This window comes from Leopardus geoffroyi, chromosome A1 (assembly GCF_018350155.1).
Source record: "Leopardus geoffroyi isolate Oge1 chromosome A1, O.geoffroyi_Oge1_pat1.0, whole genome shotgun sequence".
In the NCBI taxonomy this organism is placed as follows: Eukaryota; Metazoa; Chordata; class Mammalia; order Carnivora; family Felidae; genus Leopardus; species Leopardus geoffroyi.
Genome location: NC_059326.1, coordinates 228,249,683 through 228,268,687, shown reverse-complemented (window position 1 = coordinate 228,268,687; position 19,005 = coordinate 228,249,683). Strand labels below are relative to the sequence as shown.

The following is a 19,005-nucleotide window of genomic DNA, read 5'->3' as shown; positions in this document are numbered from 1 at the left end:
CTAATATTCTACTAACTAACCTTACAAGACTGACTGGAAAACCAAGACGCTAATTTGGTTGAAACACCTACTGCTGGGGCACCTGGGTGGCTCAGTCGGTTAAGTGTTCGACATCCAACATCGGCTCAGGGCCTGATCTCACGGTTCATGGGTTCAAGCCCCGCATCGGGCTCTGTGCTGACAGCTCAGAGCCCGGAGCCTGCTTCCGATTCTGTGTCTCCCTCTCTCTCTCCTCCTTCCCCCAACTCATGAAAAAAAAAAAAAAGAAAGAAAAAAAAGAAACATCTACTGCTGATTTGGATGCTAATTTGGTATCTGAACTTGGAAGTCTGACCTGCTACTAGGGTGTGGCCTCCACATGTAGGGTTAATACAAGAGGGAACACTTAGACCTGAATCTTATTTGGTAAGCAAAGAACTGGAGCATAGAAAGTTAGACTTTGTTTATGGAACATTTTTTAAATCAACCTCTGGGTATCGGTGAGCGGCTGTTTCCTGTTCTAATTGTGAATGAAGAAGGTGTCTAGACTAGAAGTCATTCTCCTCTGTGCGGGGTTGAAAGGTCACCAGCAAATAGCAGTGTTTTCTCATCCTCTTTGTTCGGCCTCTTAGTGTCAGTCCCAAGAACCCTCCGTCAACGCATGACCTCTGGACAGAGGTTACGCTTCATTATGTGTGTGCTTATCTTTCATTAGTTACATTCGATGGCGCTTCCCTAATGGTGTGTCAGGCACTATCTTTGTGCCAGCAGCCCATTTACAACATGATCTCTTGGGAAGAGTTACTTTCTGGAAAAATTCCCGCAGATGGCTGATGGTATTCATTTTGTGTTTGGCAGGCATAACCATGGCTCTCTTGAGGCTCCGCGGTTAAACTGCAAAGTCTTCCAACCCCTGTCGCTGAAATCAACCCCCTTTGGGCAAGGCAGAGACAGGTGCCTTCAGGGATCCCCTCAAACGAAGGAAGCTAACTGAGAATTGTCGTTAGCAGCACAACCAAGGCAAAGCACAAGCCTGAATCTACATCTGACCATCCGCCCCTCACTGTCGGCCTGAAATAAAATTGATTTCTGGTTGCTGGAGAGGAGTTATCAATCATTACTTGGAGGGAGTCTCAGGAGGGTTTTCATATGAGTAGTTTTCACCAGGCGACAGTGGGCAAGACTCCTCCTACAGGAACGGTTATGCCAGGGACACCCCAGCCCTGTCTGTGGGGACAGCGCACTCTTCCAGCCTACGAGTACTGGCCATAAACAAATCTTACATCAGACTTAATGAGGAAACAAGGGTGGACAATGGGCCTCATGGAGGGAAAGGACTTCATCCAGAAATCCAAGTACCTTCAGGCAAGGTTTGAAGTTCTACTTCCATTCATTCACTCATTCATTCATTCATTCATTCATTCAACAAATGTCTGTGAGTGCCTTTTTATGGGGCCGGGCAACTGTGCTACATACGAAGCATACAGCAGCTAATTAAAAAACACACTTAATCAAACAGTAAAAACTGAACTGTGATATGCGTATTATTTTATGGAACACTCAAAGAGAAAGATAAAATGCTGCCAAGTAAACCTGAACACAACCTCAATGTTAAGATGCATTTTGGACCCACAGATGTTAAAATGTGAAAACTGTATATCTCAGAATCGGTGACAAGCTGTCATTCCTGCCTTCGTTGGGGGAAGATATTAAATAAACCACATAGTAATATATACATAATTACAAATAGGATATCATTACAAATTGTGAAACGTGCCCTTAAGAAAGAAAATAAGGTGCAAGCTTCACCGGGATCTGTATTCTGAATAATTACCATGTCAGGCTTACGTTGCTGAACTCTCCATCCCTGAATTATGGAGACTCGCCTACCTTGGGCCTTGCAGCCCTAGGTGTGCAACCTATGCCATGTGGCAATATGGAAAAGTACAACCACGGAGGTTGTGGCTTGGACTTAAATCCCAGCTCTGTTCTCTTGTAGCGAGAGGACATCAGAGGGAGCTTTTGTTTCCTAAATTGTACATTAGAAATAAATCCGCCTGCCTACGAAACAGGTGGTGATTTAAATGTATGTAAAACTCCTGGATCCTCAAAGGCACGTAAGAAATGAAACGTGTGACCATATTTTTTCTTTGCAAAGATGTTATCACTACAATTAGCGGCAACAGCAAGGTAGGGGGCAAATTCCCAAGGGATTTAGCCTGCCCCATGAACTCCAGTCTAGAGCTATTTGGAAATTTTGGTCTTGATGTCTATGTCCCAAAAAATAATGGATCCAAGTTTTATCAGTTACCATCCACACATTTATCCTAGATTTCCGTCTCTAAGAAACGCGTTCCTGAGGCCAGCAGGATCAAATGCATTTATCAGTTTAATGACCTTCTAAACAATGATACAGTGGGCAGCGGACAAAAATGGCAAACAAGTTCAGTGGGATGAGAAAGTACCATATTTCATCAACTGTGAGTTGCATCTTTTTTGAGCTTTTTATTGTATGGAAATTAGGTGTATCTGATAGGCACCCTTATGACTGCTGTTGCTCGGCAACCATCGTGACATGGTTGTCATTATCAGAGTTTATGCAGACTCAGTAGTCACTCCAGGTGGCATGACAAGGCCGTAGCTGCACCGGATGTTACTTAACAAACCACCGAAGATGCATTTGAAGAAGGAAGATGCGTCCTGGTTGTTTTCTGAAAATCCTCCACTGACACCTTCTGGGAAGATCAGGAAAACACCAGCATCACAACTTACAGAATGAATGGCAGTGGATGGAAAGAATCCCACAAGGGTCACACCCTGACATGAAGAAGCTTTAGAAATTTCTTAGCCAATTCATTGCACTTACGTTTGTATGGATACACCAGGGTGACAGGTGACTTTTTTAATCTATGGTCAAGTAAGTCTCAACAAGCTTTTTTCAATTAAATTAAAATTCTGGAAAAGCAATATATCCGATCATGGTGCCTCAATGCATCATGATCCCATGCTTCGTGGGTTCGAGCCCCGTGTCGGGCTCTGTGCTGACAGCCCAGAGCCTGGAGCTTGCTTCGGATTCTGTGTCTCCCTCTCTCCCTGCCCCGTCCATGCTTGCACTCTGTCTCCCTCTCCCAAAAATAAATAGATTTTTTTTTTAATTTTTAAAAAGGAAACAAACGAGCTAAATAAAAAGAGGCAAATTCTCTTCTCCCAGCCTCCATTTTGCTACCCCTAAGCTATTTTTTTTTATAGAAATCCTGGTTGACGAAGGATTGGGAAAAAAAACACAGATGGAATTTGACCGTCCGTGATGGAGGAAAGAAAACCCAGGGGTCAAAGATAGGTTCCATTTTGTCAAGCTTGGGTAAAGTGAAGAACCATAATAATTCAAACAGGAACAGGGGGATCTGGAGAAAGAGTATATTTTGGAGACTAGGTGACGGAAGAAATGTAAGCAAAGCTCTCATTCTTTACTTTTCCTATGGGTCTTTTCATCTTGAAAACATGCCATCTGTGCCTGCAAGGCCAAAACAGTACTTGTACTCTTGATTCCATCATCATTTAAAAAATCATAACAGAAGAACAAATTCATAATAAAAAGGAACTAAAAATATATTCATTCAACAATCATTTGAGCTGCCTCCCCTCAAAAAGCAGTTATCTTAAAAGCTCCAGGTGAAGTGATATGGGTTGTTGCTTTTGCCCCCATTTCCACGGGTTGAAATTGTGCAGCAAAAGCTGAAAAAAGATGCATGCATTCTCTGAAAGTCTCCTCTGCCTGAGTTCAAAGAAGAGGAAGGGGGAAAGGCAGGAAAAATCCCAGAGGAGGATACAGAAAGCTGATGCATTTCGAGGAGAGCATACACTAAACGGAACATCCACGTTCTGCAGGCGGAGGCCAGAGAAGGAGGGAGGCTCCGTGCTAAATGCGCCTTCCAGATGTTGTTCCTTACAGTGCCTCTCAAGTGCAAGTGTAAGAACTGGGAACTTTTGGCACCAGGAGAGGGGCATGCCAAAGGAAAGAGAATCTCGGGAACATTCTTCCACCTTTTCTCGTCTTTTCCTTGATGACACTTCCACTTATGTCCAGAGAAGTAATGTTGCCCTGGCTCTGGGGAGCCACGCTTCTTTTTTTTTTTTTTTTTTTTTTTTTTTGGGGGGGGGGTCCTTCGGGTAAGGACCGGAAAGCCTGCTAGACAAATCCTAAAAGAGCTATAACACTAGAGAAGCCACACTTCTGATCCTGACGCCCACGTACTGGTTGGTTGGACGACACTGATAAACCACCAGCCACGCTGGTCACCTCTTCCCGCGTGAACAACACGAGGTAGGTGGCCAGATGATCTTGCAGGCATCACCCGGCTCTAAACAAAATGCGTGGCCTAAGTGAGTGATCTCCGCTGCTTGGACCCTAAATATACATCATGCTTAAAGTTACAGAAATGTTATCTTAGTAGGAATTCGACACACACAATCTTATAACATGGCATACAAAACACTGGAAAAAATTTGATATTATTGGCATCATCTGAAATGATGCTGATCACTATAACATTGCAGTGCTAGGACACCTTTAATAATACTGTTTTCCCCATAGGCATTTTTTTCTTTCCATTCTAGATGCCGATGGCTTGAACAAACGATGCTCCCTGGACCATGATACCTGCTCCTTGTGTATAATGCTGCAGTGTTTTACAAGATTCTTCTCCCAAACATAACCCAAAGCTCAGGAACTCTGAATAGAAATGTAGAATTCAAGTTTTAAATGCATTTCATAGAGTTCCTTCTAGTATGTCCTCCTAGCATTTGGCTTTGGGGTCGGCTGCTTATTAGCATGGTTATATTTTCACATTGAGCCTTCCCAGACCATATTGTCTCGCTTAGTTACCCCAGTCACTCCTTGTTCAGGACCAAAATTTCAGCACCATATCACATACAACGGAGAAAAATAATGCTTCTTTAATCAGAGCCTGTTTACAGTGATAATCACAGCTTGGGGATGATCCTATGCCTTAATTACTTGTTCTTTCAGAAATGCAAGGTCCGAGCACACAGAAGACCAGTATCAATTAGAGGCAGGAAGAGAACCCTTCCTAATGTGATAATTTTTGCTTTGTGAAAGCATTAAATGCAAATATTTACTTTTATGTTACCTTTGAGTTGCTGTTGTTCTGCGTGGGCATCCTAGGCACCAGGGCATGATCATTTTTCCAAATATAAAACAACAAAAACTCCAGCTCATAGTCCTTTTGTTTTGGTTCTGATTTAGTTTACCAGGTATTTATTTAGGAGAAAACTCTATTTCGTTACATCAGTCACTACCCATACCCAGACCTGGTCTCTGGGATTGAAGATGTTTAGGAACAACAGATAATATGGAGATATCCCTCAGCTCACATCCACCTGTTCCCGCTGACTCCCACCAACAGACACGCACAATTCTGCAGGAACCCATGACTCCAGCTGCAGAAATGAGGGTCAGGTGCCCAGGTCTCACTGGGCGATCATTTTGAAGGCATCTGTTATTATCATAGTTGTGCCTATTTTTATTGAACGAAGGAAAAAGGTAGAGAGTTAGGTTCACCAGCAAACATAAGAAACCTCACTTAAGATTGCATTTATTTCCTCTTTGCTTTTCTCTCGTGCCAAAATATTGTAACGTGGTAACCTCAAAATCTTGCTCCCTTCCTGCGGAGAAATATTTAAAGAGAAAAGCAAAACAAATGCCATTCAGTGTAAAATTGAGTCCTGTTATTAGAAATTATTAGTTGATTCACTCAAGAGGCATCCTCTAAAGGTGATGAAAAATAATTCCAGCCCAGGGTCTCGAACATCCTCCTATTGGAAGCATGTTAATTAGCTGCCATGGTATAGGAACTTCCCAACTTAAGATAGCTCAACTTTGGAAACCCCTGCTTGCTATGATTTTTATCATAAACATAAACCCATGAACATAATCGAGACATATTTATAAATATGCTAACCAATGGTTAACACTCACAACCATGCCAAGGAGTCTGTCAGTAAAATGAGATGCGCTCACTTGTAAAACAGAAAAACTTTTGACTCCAAGAATATGATCAGATACAGAAAATCCATGCATCTGAAACCAAGCAGTAATTTCTGGAAAGACTGTCTTGCCCCTCTTTGAAATGCTTAAGGATAAACTTGAGGAGACAGCAACTGAAGATTTTCCAGCCAGAGCCAGGAATGATTTGGTCACCTCAGAAAGAGAGTTATTGGCAGATCAGAGTTCAAGGGAAAGTTCAGACACTTTGCTTTTGGTGACCCTGAACCTCCATTACAAACTCCCAGACACCAGGCATGGATCTGTCCTGTCACAGCTATATTTCTTCAATGAATGGAGACAGTCCCATTTATAGCCTCATCCACGAGCTTATTAGGTCTTTAGACCCCAAACCACCCACAGTTACAAATGAGTTACTCTGTTACCAACAGAGCAAAACGTATATCGCCAAGGAAAACAGAAATAACCCAATGTATTTACCTGTTGCTGTTTTCTATATTTCACCTTTCTTAAAGACCGTAATACAATTTGTAATAAATGTCATTACTACCTATACATTTCACAAGGCAAATTTCAAACACTGGTGTTTCTTTCCCCAGCAAAAATGCTAAAATATGATTTCAGGGAGCAAATGCAAGGTCTATTACCGCATACGTAAAGAATAAATTTGTTTTTACTGTTAACAAAACTAAATTATATAAACACTATGCAGACCAAATGTGCTTTCGAAGCTTCTTTAAGAATGAGTTTCAATGCTTACTTCTTACCAAAACCAGCACAGCAACTTTCCTGACAGCAGAGATAAAAGGACCCAATTAATGTTAACATATACACACATTTCCTATCATAAGTACATTTAACAATGCTTTATAATGCAACATCTAGTTCCTGCTTCCCAAAGAACTGCCAGCTTCCTGGTTTTCTATTACTAATTCTTCCACTGAAAACAGTCAACACTGGGCCTTGTATTCAAAGGTAACCCCCCAGGTAGTTTCAAATATCCAAATGAAATGGTACAGTTAATTACATAAATCAACTTTCATTGAGTGAAGTGAATTCAATTATCACGGGGCTATAAATATGCCAGGTGCAAAAAACATAAAGGCCAGAATAAGGCAAGGTTTTTGAAAATGTAGCCCATTCATGGTGATTTAGTCTTTGACATGAAATTAATCTGAACGATTACTTTATTTCAATTGTTTTAACTTTCGAATATTACATCATCAAAAATGCAGAAGGTTCCTGTTCCAATAGGAAGCAAAGGTAACAAAGACCCTAAAGATCAAACCTGGTGGTATAACTCCTTTCCCATGTGGTAAGGAAATTAATTCTGTATTTTAGATGTGATTCAAGAAGAAGTGTTACGTATTTTAAGAAACTGTTTTTAGTATGGCTCATTAATCCCACCAAAGTCAACCACCATTATATTTATTGAGCTTCTCTGATATGCCCAGCACAATGTTATTCAAATAAAAGATACGAAGGGCTTCCTGGGTGCCTCAGTCAGTGACCGACTCTTGATTTCAGTTCAGGTCATGATCTCACAATTTGTGAGATCGAGCCCCACCTCAGGCTCTGTGCTGACTGCTGACGGCATGAAGCCTGCTTGGGATTTTCTCTCTCCGCCCCCCCCCCCCCCCCCCGCCCCACTCCTCCCTGGTTCGTGCTCTCTCTCTCTTTCAAAAATAAATAAATAAACTTTAAAAAAAAAAAAAAAGAAAGAAAGGTAGGAGCAATAGTACACCAAAAACTAAAGGGAAAAATCAAAAAGCTAAACAAAGTCTGTACTATTTATTTTCCTTTCATAACTGAAGAAAATAAGGGGAAATATGTTCCTGAGGTAAGTGTCCTGAAAGTGAGTTAGAGCAGGCCAGGAAAAAATACTTCCTTTCTGCTTTTTCACTTCCTTCTTTCCCCTTTCCCAAAGCAAATGGTGAACATCTGAATCTGCTCCAATGGAAAATTCTAGAAGAGCAATGTCTCCCTGTTCCCCATGACCCCCTCCCCCAGCACTGTATTGCTGCCACTTCCAGAGCGAGCAAGGGGGGTGGCCACTCCACCTTCTAAGCCTAGGTCTCCCTTGCTCTCTGGAAACCTCCCCATGAGCTTGTCTCCCTCCTTCCTTATAGGAAAGCCTAAAGGGAAAGTATCTCCCAACCAAATCTCGCACATTCTCCTTCACATCGTCGCCAGTTCCCTTGCCATTCAGAACATCATTTTGAAACCAATTAGGACGGAACCATCAACCCTAAGGCTAAGGCAGACTGAGGGAGCAGACTGCGTGGTGAGTTTCCCTGCCAAACAATGGAAGAATGAAAACACGAGGTGCCCAATTGCTTATTACATAATAATAACAAAATGGGGGAAACAAAAGTTGAAGGTGTTAATTCATTGAGTGATATAGAGCAGTAGGAGAAAATCTATTGCTTTTCTAATCCAGGAAATGCACAAAGCTGAAAACCACAGTCTCCGAAGAGAAAATCTTAAGGCAATTACCACTAAGAGAACGATAGTTGAAGGCAATTTTTCTCCAAACTGTTATCCCCATTTGGGAATTACATTTCTTTCTCTCTCTCTTTTTATAGAAAATTAATGAAATGGAAAACATTTTTAAATTACAAAAGTTTGTTCTGTAGAAAGGTTTCCAAACGGTAAGCATTCGATTTAGAGTTCATTTTTCCCTAATTAGTTCTATCCAACACTTGTACAGATTAAATCTTGTTAACCTCAGTTCAAAACTCTTATTTAAGTATTAAAATTTTATTCTAATATATAGAGAAAAGCGAGACCTACATACATATTCTAATATATAGGGGAAGATGGTTCCTTGTCAATAGTGTGCGACAACGAAGAAACAGCCTCAGGCCGCTTCAAACACCCCCGAGTGCCAGGCCGTCACCCCTCAACCACTCATGCCAATGAGGATACACGTTGGTCTCAAAATGTACCTTCAAAGTCTGTCTGAAACACACTCCCCTCCTTCTGTACAGGCTACAGTTCCACGCATCTGTCAAGAATCTGTTCCCATATCCCTTCCTCAATGGAATTCTTCTGGGGTCTCAGGAGTCCCTTCTCTGAAATTCTATTGCTCATTCCTTGAATCTAATCATTTTCATCCTGAATAATAATTTCATTTTAGAAATATAATTTGTACTAGAATTTTTTTAAAAAAACAACAGCTTTGACTAACATGATTAGCACAGCATCTGACACATAATAGGTGCTCATTAAATATAGATCAAGAGATCATTTTTAAATCACTTCTACTCTCATAACCAAAGTGACATTTATTTTTAAGTAATACCTCTATTTTTTAATCTTCTTGGAGGTATCCTTTTCCATGCCATTGTTGCTGTTGTTGTTGTTTTTATTTTTTAATTTGTTGATATAGATAGTGAGAGTGGTGTCTGGGGTGTGCAGTACAAGGAATCGTTGATGGGTGTAAAAGCCAAATTCCGACCCCTCCTATCAGTGTCACTTTGGTCTGCTCCATTAGTTGAATGGAGGACATACGCTTGCTTGTTCTGTATTTCCATTTTCCTCTATTAGCCTAGACTGAAGCATGAGGTTGACACGTTGATCAACTTTCACATTTTTTCTTGCATTGAAATATACAAGCCAGAGCTCTTTTTCATTATCATTTTACTGAGTGATTATCAAATGGGATAGAATTGCAAACCGGAATTCTGTGAACTGAATTATTCATTTGAGTGAATTTCAGTATACCAAGCATCAGCTTACCATTGCTCTGAGCGATTAGCTAAGGTTTCCAAACATTTCCTTATGGGGGACTGTTGTTGCGATATTATTTGCAGTGTGGAATGTCAAAATGGTAAAACTCTACTATTAATAATGAATCTACAGACTCAGGGAGGAGCACTGTGTCTGCAATCAACAGGCTTAGGTTTATCTGGCTTTTTTTCTTTTCTTTTTAAAAAGAAATCTTCAGAATTCCAGTTACAAGATTTAGAGCATTTCAATCTTATGCCCTATAAAATCTTATGCGCGGAGGTTGATAAAATTAGATTAATCCAGAGCTACTACATGTTGCGTTCTTTTCTTCTTTCCTTTCAAGCACAGTATGCTAAATGATGCCCAGTCTACGCTATGGAAGAGGGATTCTGGAAACAACTTAGTACTAATGGAGGTTAGCTGCCATCCAGTGGCTGGAAATATAACTCACTTGCCAGAAGAGCTAAGGAGATGCAAAGTGGACCCACATTACAAGGGCTACCAAGAATTTACATTTACTGTCTCATATTTACAAAAAAAAAAAAAAAAAAAAAAGGAATGATGGGAAAATTGTCAAACCCTTTAATGAGAGAGAAGCCTCTTTTGTAATTCTAAGCCATAAGAAAATCTACTCATTTCCCTTTCAAAAATCCCCAGGTTAGAAACTTTGCCTACCTATATCATATGAGTGAAACTAATGAAATACTTGTAATTTAATTTTTTTAACTTTATTTATTTATTTTTGAGAGAGAGAGAGTGTGTGTGTGCACGTATTATTATGGAAAATATAAGTAAAAACTAAATATCACCAAAATCTGAGCACTATTAACATATATTCTGCCGGTATGCTTTCTGTCAGAAATGCCCTGGCTCTCCCATCTCCCACTTTCCTAAAAAAAATAATTAAAAAATATATATGTATATATACATATGTATTCACACATACATATGTATATATACCTATTTTTAATTTATAAGATATTAAAAAACTTTCTCAGGGGCGCCTGGGTGGCTCAGTCGGTTAAGCGTCCGACTTCAGCTCAGGTCACGATCTCACGGTCCGTGAGTTCGAGCCCCGCGTCGGGCTCTGGGCTGATGGCCCAGAGCCTGGAGCCTGGTCCCGATTCTGTGTCTCCCTCTCTCTCTGCTCCTCCCCCGTTCATGCTCTGTCTCTCTCTGTCTCAAAAATAAATAAACGTTAAAAAAATTAAAAACTTTCTCATATTACTCAATATTCTTCCAAATATGATTTAAGGACTACATATCATATTGATTAGATAGACTCTAATTTATTTAGCCTGTACATTTTTTCTTAACTTTTAGATTGGTTCCAATTTTGCACATTATAAGCACTATAAAGAATACCTTTGGGAAAAAAAAGAATTATCTTTGGATACAAATCCTTGTATAGATCTCTGCTTATTATTTCAACAAATTGTTAGAAAAAATATTCCCTAAAATTATGCCTTTGGTTCCCATGAGAAATGTACATATTTCATCTTTGCCTACATGATAGATGGGAAATGGTAGCCAGCTGTAACCCCATTGCTAGCATAACTTGCCTGTCTTTAGCCATAAGGGGCTGAACATTTTTAAAATATTTATTAGATATTTGGTAGGAGGAGGTGTTGGGGGGGTGTGGGTGTGTGTGAATTGCCAATTCTTGCCCCTTCCTATTGTTCTCCTGGTGATATTCTTTCTGTTGATTTGTAATTGCACTTTTTAAGCCTAGATAAAGATACAGTACACACACAGAAAATGAATAGCTGCTTCGACATTACTATCATACAAAGTCGCATTAAAGACAAAAGCCTTAAAGATTTAGACCAAGATAGACGCTTCATTTTTATAAAAGGTATAATCCACTATCAGTATATGGTAGCTATGTTCTAAAAACAAAACAAAAAAAAAAAAGTATTAACATAAAATAAGCAAAGCACAACCTCTTAAAAATATAGCCAAAATTAACAGAAAAACAATAATAAAAGGATGTTCTAAACAATGTGTTAATAGAAATATATTAACTCTTATACAATGGAATACTACTTGGCAATGAGAAAGAATGAAATCCTGCCATTTGCAACAACGTGGATGGAACTGGAGGGTATTCTGCTAAGTGAAATAAGTCAGTCAGAGAAAGACAGGTATCATGTTTTCACTCATATGTGGAATTTGAGAAACATAACAGAAGACCATGGGGGAAGGAAAGGGGAAAAAATCGTTTCAAACAGAGAGGGAGGCAAACCATAAGAGACTCTTAAATGCAGAGAACGAACTGAGGGTTGATGGGGTGGCGAGCAAGGGGGGAAATGGGTGACGGGCATTGAGGAGGCACTTGTTGGGATGAGCACTGGGTGTATGTAAGCGATGAACCACGGGAATCTCCCTCTGAAGCCAAGAGCACACTGTATACACTGTATATTAGCCAACTTGAAAATAAATTATATTGTTTAAAAAGACAGAAAGGTAATCATCAAGAAAGATAGTGACCCTGCCTTCCAGTCTCTAAGATTATAACTTCAGTTAGCAAACAGTAAGCTTAATCACATTGACTATCCTCTTTAACAATTTTCAAAATTTTCCTTTACACCTCCATATTTAAGAAGCCTTCTGTTTTTTGTTTCAGTGGTGTTGTGCTCAATTTAAACTGAGGTCTGTCCCCTACTGGAGTAGTACTGAATAAAATGTGTCTTACTGCCTTAAAAAAAAAAAAGAAAAAAGAAAAAAAGAAATATATTAACCCTTATACTCTCCAAATAATATTATTCTTTTATATTGCCATAGATGGTTAACAAAACTAATTAAGCCAAAGAAACCTTAATACATTATAGAGAACAAAAATCACACGAGTCGCAATCTGTTACAATAATGTTATATATTAGAATTAATCATGAAGGAACTGCGTATCCCTTGACTGCTTTAAAGCTTAGAAAAATAGGGGGGCACCTGGCTGGCTCAGTCCATAGAGCATATAACTCTTGATCTCAGGGTTGTAAGTTTGAGCCCCTCGTTGTGTGTATACATTACTTAAAAATAAAAAAAATATTTTTAAAAAACTTAGAAAATTGTCTTTTAAATTACTACCGAACCCCTACAGAACTCCAAACTGCACATACAAGCCATTTAGAATATGACAGATCCCACTAAAGACTCAAGAGGACCAACAAACAGAGAGAACGACAGAGGGACATATGTGGATTCACTTCCAGGGTCCTGGGAAAGGCAGGCAGAGAGGGCTGGGAGAGGGGTGCCCCTGGTCAGGCTGAGTTTGTCAATTCACCCCTGCGAGGCTCTGACCCTTGATGCTTTGAGTGCAAGTCTTTCGGGACCAGCCCAGCACCCAAGACAAGTCCTTGGGGCACCCCAAGTGCTTGAGAGAAGAAATGGGGCACAAAGGTGGGTCCGGAGAAAATGCATGCGAACTAGAGGTGGTAACTACCACTTAAAGTCTCCGGATTCATTCCTTACCTGGTTCCCAGGTCCCCTCTCTGGAATTCTAGCTGTGTTCCATCAAGATTCCTCATTAACCTCTCCAGGAGAGGCATCCCAAATCTGGACTCACTCTATGCTACACTTGAATATGAGGATCACAGTGGAAAGCAGGGACCCAGGTGAAGAAACACAGTCAGGAAGGTAAAGTGACTTGTCCAAAGCCCAGAGACAAAATGTCTTCATGTTCCCAACACGTCATTATAAGTCCTCTCTTAAAGATGCTTCTCACATTCTTTCTACTAATCTTTGACCCTCAACTCCTTTGCCATGTGACTCACAACTTGCATCCTCCAAGAAGGATGCCCTGATTGACACTATCTCCTGACCCTGAGTACTCTTCTACATAAAGGTCAATCCTTAGAACTTTCATTGTTTGTTTATATTATTTTATTTGTATCTGTTTATGTTTTTGCTTTGAATTCAAAACAGGTGGTAATGTGTACAGATACGTTTATGTAAAAGATAAGCAGCTGAATCACTGTGTGCAAACTGAGTTTTAGAAAGCCAAATTATATTTTCTCACTTATATGTCATCATTTTGGTTTCACACGGAAATGACTGCAATAGGTTTAAACAGAAAATATATAAGATCCATGATTCCATGCTGATACTTAAAAATAAAAACAAAAAAAAAAAAAAAAAACACCATTTTTGTCGCTTCTGAAGGTTGCAATGGTACCAACTCACTTTGAAAACTTATAAAGGGAAAAAAATCATTTTTCCTGCTTTTCCAGAACAAACTGTATTTCATAGCAATCAGTTTATGATAGTTGTTTTTACAGAGGAATTCTAGGGGTTTTTTTTTTAATTTTTTTTTAACGTTTATTCATTTTTTGAGAGACAGAGACAGAGCATGAGCAGGGGAGGGACAGAGAGAGAGGGAGACACAGAATCCCAAGCAGGCTTCAGGCCCTGAGCTGTCAGCACAGCGCCTGACATGGGGCTCGAACGCACGAACCACGAGATCATGACCTGAGCTGAAGTCAGACACTTAACCAACTGAGTCACCCAGGCACCCCCAAGGAATTCTAGTTTTTAAATGCAGAACAAATGAGAGTAAGTCACCATTTTGAGCTCTTAATGAAATACTACATTGAGGCAGCAATGATCAATGGATGCTAAAACCATCAGGTGAAAGACTAATGGGGAATTTTGTAGTGAGTAAATGAGGAGAAATTCATTGATCAATCCTAACGTAACTAAATGTAAGATAACAAGACATTATGCCCCTTGATGTGATGGAATAGAAACCAAACAGCAGCACCTATGAAATACTCCTGTAAAAAAAAAAAAAAAAAAAAAATCAGTTCTAATCAAGTGTTTGCCTCAAACTACAAGTTAAAGACAAAGTAGGGAAAGAGGAAATTGTCAAATGACACCATGAGGATAAGGTCAGCCCAGTTCACACAGGGAAACGTTAACGGGACAAATGACACTGTTTCTCCAAACACCATAAAATGACAGTTTAAAAAGGAGCAGGGGAGGTGCAAGTGTTAAAAGAAAAGTGTCTTTACAAGACACATCAAGCAACTGTAATACACAGTTCAAACAAGCCAACAGTTTTGTTTTGTTTTGTTTTGTTTTTAATGTTTAAACACACAGGGCATGGGGCACCTGGGTGGCTCAGTCGGTTAAGCATCTGACTTTGGCTCAGGTCGTGGTCTCGCAGTTGGTGAGTTCAAGCCCCGCGTCAGGCTCTGTGCTGACATTTTACTGAAATGAACATAAAAGTTATGAAACTAAAAGTACAATAAATAAATAAATAAATAAATAAATAAATAAATAAATAAATAAGCTATATACTGATATATTTGTAGGTGAAACAATGGGAAGACTGGTATTTGCTTTAAAATCCTCAAGCCACAACAATGGAGAAGAATGAGTACAAACAATTCTCCAAAACTGTCAGAGAATGTGGGTTCAGGTGGGTGATAAGTAACACGGAGATTCCATTAGACAGTTCTGTCTACTTTCGTGTCTTCTTGAATTTCTGCATAATAAAAAGCTAAGAGTTTTACCCTGGTTTACAGTGTTTAGAGCTACACACAGTCCAAGCAGGATGAGGACTGAGATTAGTGACACAATGATGTGAACATTATGAACTGAACAGACCCCCCATGGTCTTGTTGCTTTGGGGCTTCAGGCTTTCTTCTCACTCCGTACCCCAAACCTCCTCCCCTTACACCCCTTCACACCGTCTGCTCCAGTGATACCACAAGGTCCAAAACACCCTGTATGTATGGGGTTCCAATATTGCTATTTTGTGAACAAAGGCCCCCACCTTGTCTGCTTGCTAAGTTCCTATTCTTTACTTCCCGCTTGTTTCAGACTCACCCGCCTCCACAGGAGAGCTTTCCCAAATGTCACTCCCTGCTCTCCATCACAACCCCTTCCATCCTTGCTTAGAGCACAACCCAGTGTAATTGTGTCTTCACATGATTCATTTCCTCTACTAGAATGAGCCTTTCAAGTACTCACTGTTGGGAGATATTAATAATATTTAACAACCTATACACTAACAAAAACTAATATATGAATCAACATGTAAGTCAGTTCTTACATTCTCTTTTATCTTCTAGATAAACTAAACTATATTTGTTACGAAACAACTAACAAAATCTTATAACACATGTCAGCTTAAAATAAATGCCTAGTCTAAGGTATTGCCTGACAAGGACAACTGCTTCAATCTCTTGCAACAAATTCCCCCATTAATTTCACAGTCGTTGGGTAGCATAGTCTTAGAGAATTTACCAGCTATATTTGTTATGGCGCTGGATATTCACCTAGTTTCTACTGAACTAAGAGCAGATACTTTCAAAACTGCCCTGGTCCTGGCAATACTGAGATTTTTACATATTCAAAATCGCCAGTAACAACATTATCATTCAGCCCCAGGAAACATCCATGTCTTAATCCCATTCATCTGCAGACATATTAACTGACATGGAAAAAGGAACTTTGCACATGTGAATAAATTAAGGATTTGGGAAGGGGAGACATGATCCTGGAGTATTCGGGTGGGCCCACCATAGTCAGCTTTTGAAGCAGGAGACAGGAGGGGCAGTGAGAAGGAAGCAAATGGATAGAAGAAGGAACGGCAGTGTGATGCAAAGAGGTGCCACGAGCCAAGAAAGTCAGCGACCTACGGAAGGTGGAAAAGGAAAGGAAATGGATCCCCCCCTGAGAGGACCCAGAAGGAATGCCTGCCAAAACCTTGACTTTAGCCCAGTGAAACTGACTTCGGACTTCTGATTTACAAGACTGCATGAAAATAAATTTGGGTTGGTTTAAGTCACCAAGTTCGTGATCCTTTGTTACGGCAGCAATGGGAAACTAATAAACAAGTTAAGTCTTCAAGGATGTTTGTTGGCCTGTCATATTGAAAAATCAAACCCCACCACTCAGGTTCCATGAGCAATGGTGCACTGGTATGGTTAGGGACAGCTCCGGGGCTGAGCTGCCTCCCCTACTGCTTTGGTATAAAGTATCTTCTCTGTGCTTCAGTTTCCTCCTTTGTAAAATGACAAGGGGAGGAGAATACTAATGCCAGTACCCAAATGAACCTTCTTTTAGAACATGGTTGCCCTAGACCAATGCTATATATGTAGTACCCCAGCCTTCTTACAACCAAAGTCCTAAGGAGAACACAATTTCTGCAAGAGGGCACAACCACAACTTCATGGGCTCAGAGGGCGTCAGGCCTTTGCCCATTAGGGTGCCAGTGCTACCATCACTCTTTCTCCACTGCTTCTGAGCCCTTCTGGCCCGGAGGAGACACATGGCTGGCCCAGAAGCCATGGGAAGCTGGTTTAGGCAGGTAGGAGGCTAGGGACCAGGGGGTCCCTACGGCAGGCTGCACTAAGACTTCCCAGAAGCTGGTGAGTATCAGTGGAGCAGACCGACCCTCTGAAGTCCACGGCAGGGAGCAAGTAGCAGGTATCCAGAAGGCAGAAACGTAGGGGCACTGAGGGTCTTGGACACAAACACACAAAAAGAGCAGATGTCGGCCCATAGCTCTGCGCCGGGCCTTCGTCCTTAAATTAGTGGGAAAGTGAGAAAGTTTGAAGATTCCAAGTGAGGAGACATCACGGCCAGGGCAACAATGAGGCCCTTGAGGGTTCCGAGGCAGGGTCTACTCACACACAAAAGGAGGGACTGAACCTTTGGCAACAGTTAGTGTGGCTGCACCAGGACATGCTTGCTCTGTTTTGTGTAACCATGGCGGATATCGAAGACTGGTTCCTTCAACAGCCACGTCAATCCACTTCCAGTATTTGTCTGTTAGATTTTTGTTCAGGTTTTTTTTTTATATTTCCTTTTTATCAAACTCTATTTGACATATAATATGGAGTACATTGAAGGTATACAACATGTTAATTTGAGGTATCTATACGTGGTGATGATTGCCATTATTCCAAATGTTGCACCTCTATCGCATCACGTAATGATCATTTCTTTTTAGTGTTTTGAATAATTTCCAGTCTCCCAGCAAGTCTCTAGGGCTTATTTACTTCTCATTGTAAATTTGTCCCCTTAAACAACATCTGTCCTATCCCCCAACTCTCCATCCCCTAGTAACCATTTTACCCTCTGTTTCTATGAGTTTGGATTTTTTTTCAAATCCCACATATGAATGATAGTATAATCTCATCTCACTTAGTATAATGTCCTCAAGGTCCATCCGTGTTGCTGCAAACAGCAGGATTTCCTTCTTTCTCAAGCTGAATAATATTGCATTGTATATACATCACATCTTCTTGCTTTTTGCATGGTAGCAACCTAAAAGTTAAACACTACATTTCTCAGACCCCTCTGCAGCTCTCTTGCAGCTAGAGTTCTACATGTAACGTAGGTTCTTCCATGCAGATGAACTTTCATGAGATCTTAAATCAAACTGAGCTTTGGGGCAACGTAGGGTGTAAGATCTCCACTTCGCCAGGGCAAGATTATGGCCAGACATGAAAGATCTTGGAGCCAGAAGCAGGACAGCAGCTCAGTAGTCATGGAGAGGTCACATTTCCCACACTGGCCCAGTTCTGTAGTGTGGTTTTGGAAGCTCAACCTAGGTTTATTTTATTCAAAACTTCCAATGAGTCAGTATGATAGCTGTAGCCCTCAATAAAGTCCCTTGTGCTTTAAACAGCTAAAGTGAATACTAATACCTATAACTGAGAACAACCACCAGGTAAATGGTACCAGAAGTGAATTCAGGAAACAGCTCTCCTGGAATCTGAGCTTGGCGACCCGATTTGTATCCAACTGCCTTCAGACACTAGGACACTGGAAGTCACGGCCCGTGGGGACAAATCAGTTGCTTAAGCTGTCAGTTTTGGTCGTCCGGAATGAAGCTGACATTGAAGCCCCATGGATTTAGAAGCCCCAAGGTCTCCTGCAGTTGCCAATTACGGGGAACATAAAGAATACGGAACTGCGGGTCGCAGCCACTGAGTAGCGAGCGAAACTGCACTGAGGGAAAGAGAGTCCCAGATCTTTGGAAATTACTGAATCTAGCTCTGAGCTAGCACAGTATGCACTGTGGGCCATCAGTTAAAGTGGGGGAGCGTGGGGTTAGTGATAAATGATGTTTGGCACCATATCTATCTCACAGTGACCCAGTGGATACATAAACTCATTCTGTGACCCAGCGGACATGTGAACACATGCTGTGGTCACTTCCACAAGGCCTAAACGTATGGTAACAAGAGATGCCCTCGGCAAATGGCAGAACCCTCCATTCCTCCAGGTGAGGACTTTCCTAGAACAACTTTTCCCTT

At 40.7% G+C, this 19,005-nt stretch overlaps 1 protein-coding gene, 1 non-coding gene and 1 pseudogene across 2 annotated transcripts in view; all 3 read right to left on the bottom strand.

The window, feature by feature from the left end:
• The window catches only part of DNAH5 (dynein axonemal heavy chain 5), a 286,976-nt gene that overhangs the window by 237,966 nt on the left and 30,005 nt on the right, over window positions 1-19,005 (bottom strand).
• Window positions 1-19,005, bottom strand: part of LOC123580186 — a 37,706-nt pseudogene that overhangs the window by 2,987 nt on the left and 15,714 nt on the right.
• On the bottom strand, window positions 4,137-4,199 carry LOC123582022. Its single transcript, XR_006704153.1, has one exon. It is a non-coding gene; the product is annotated as a U7 small nuclear RNA (small nuclear RNA).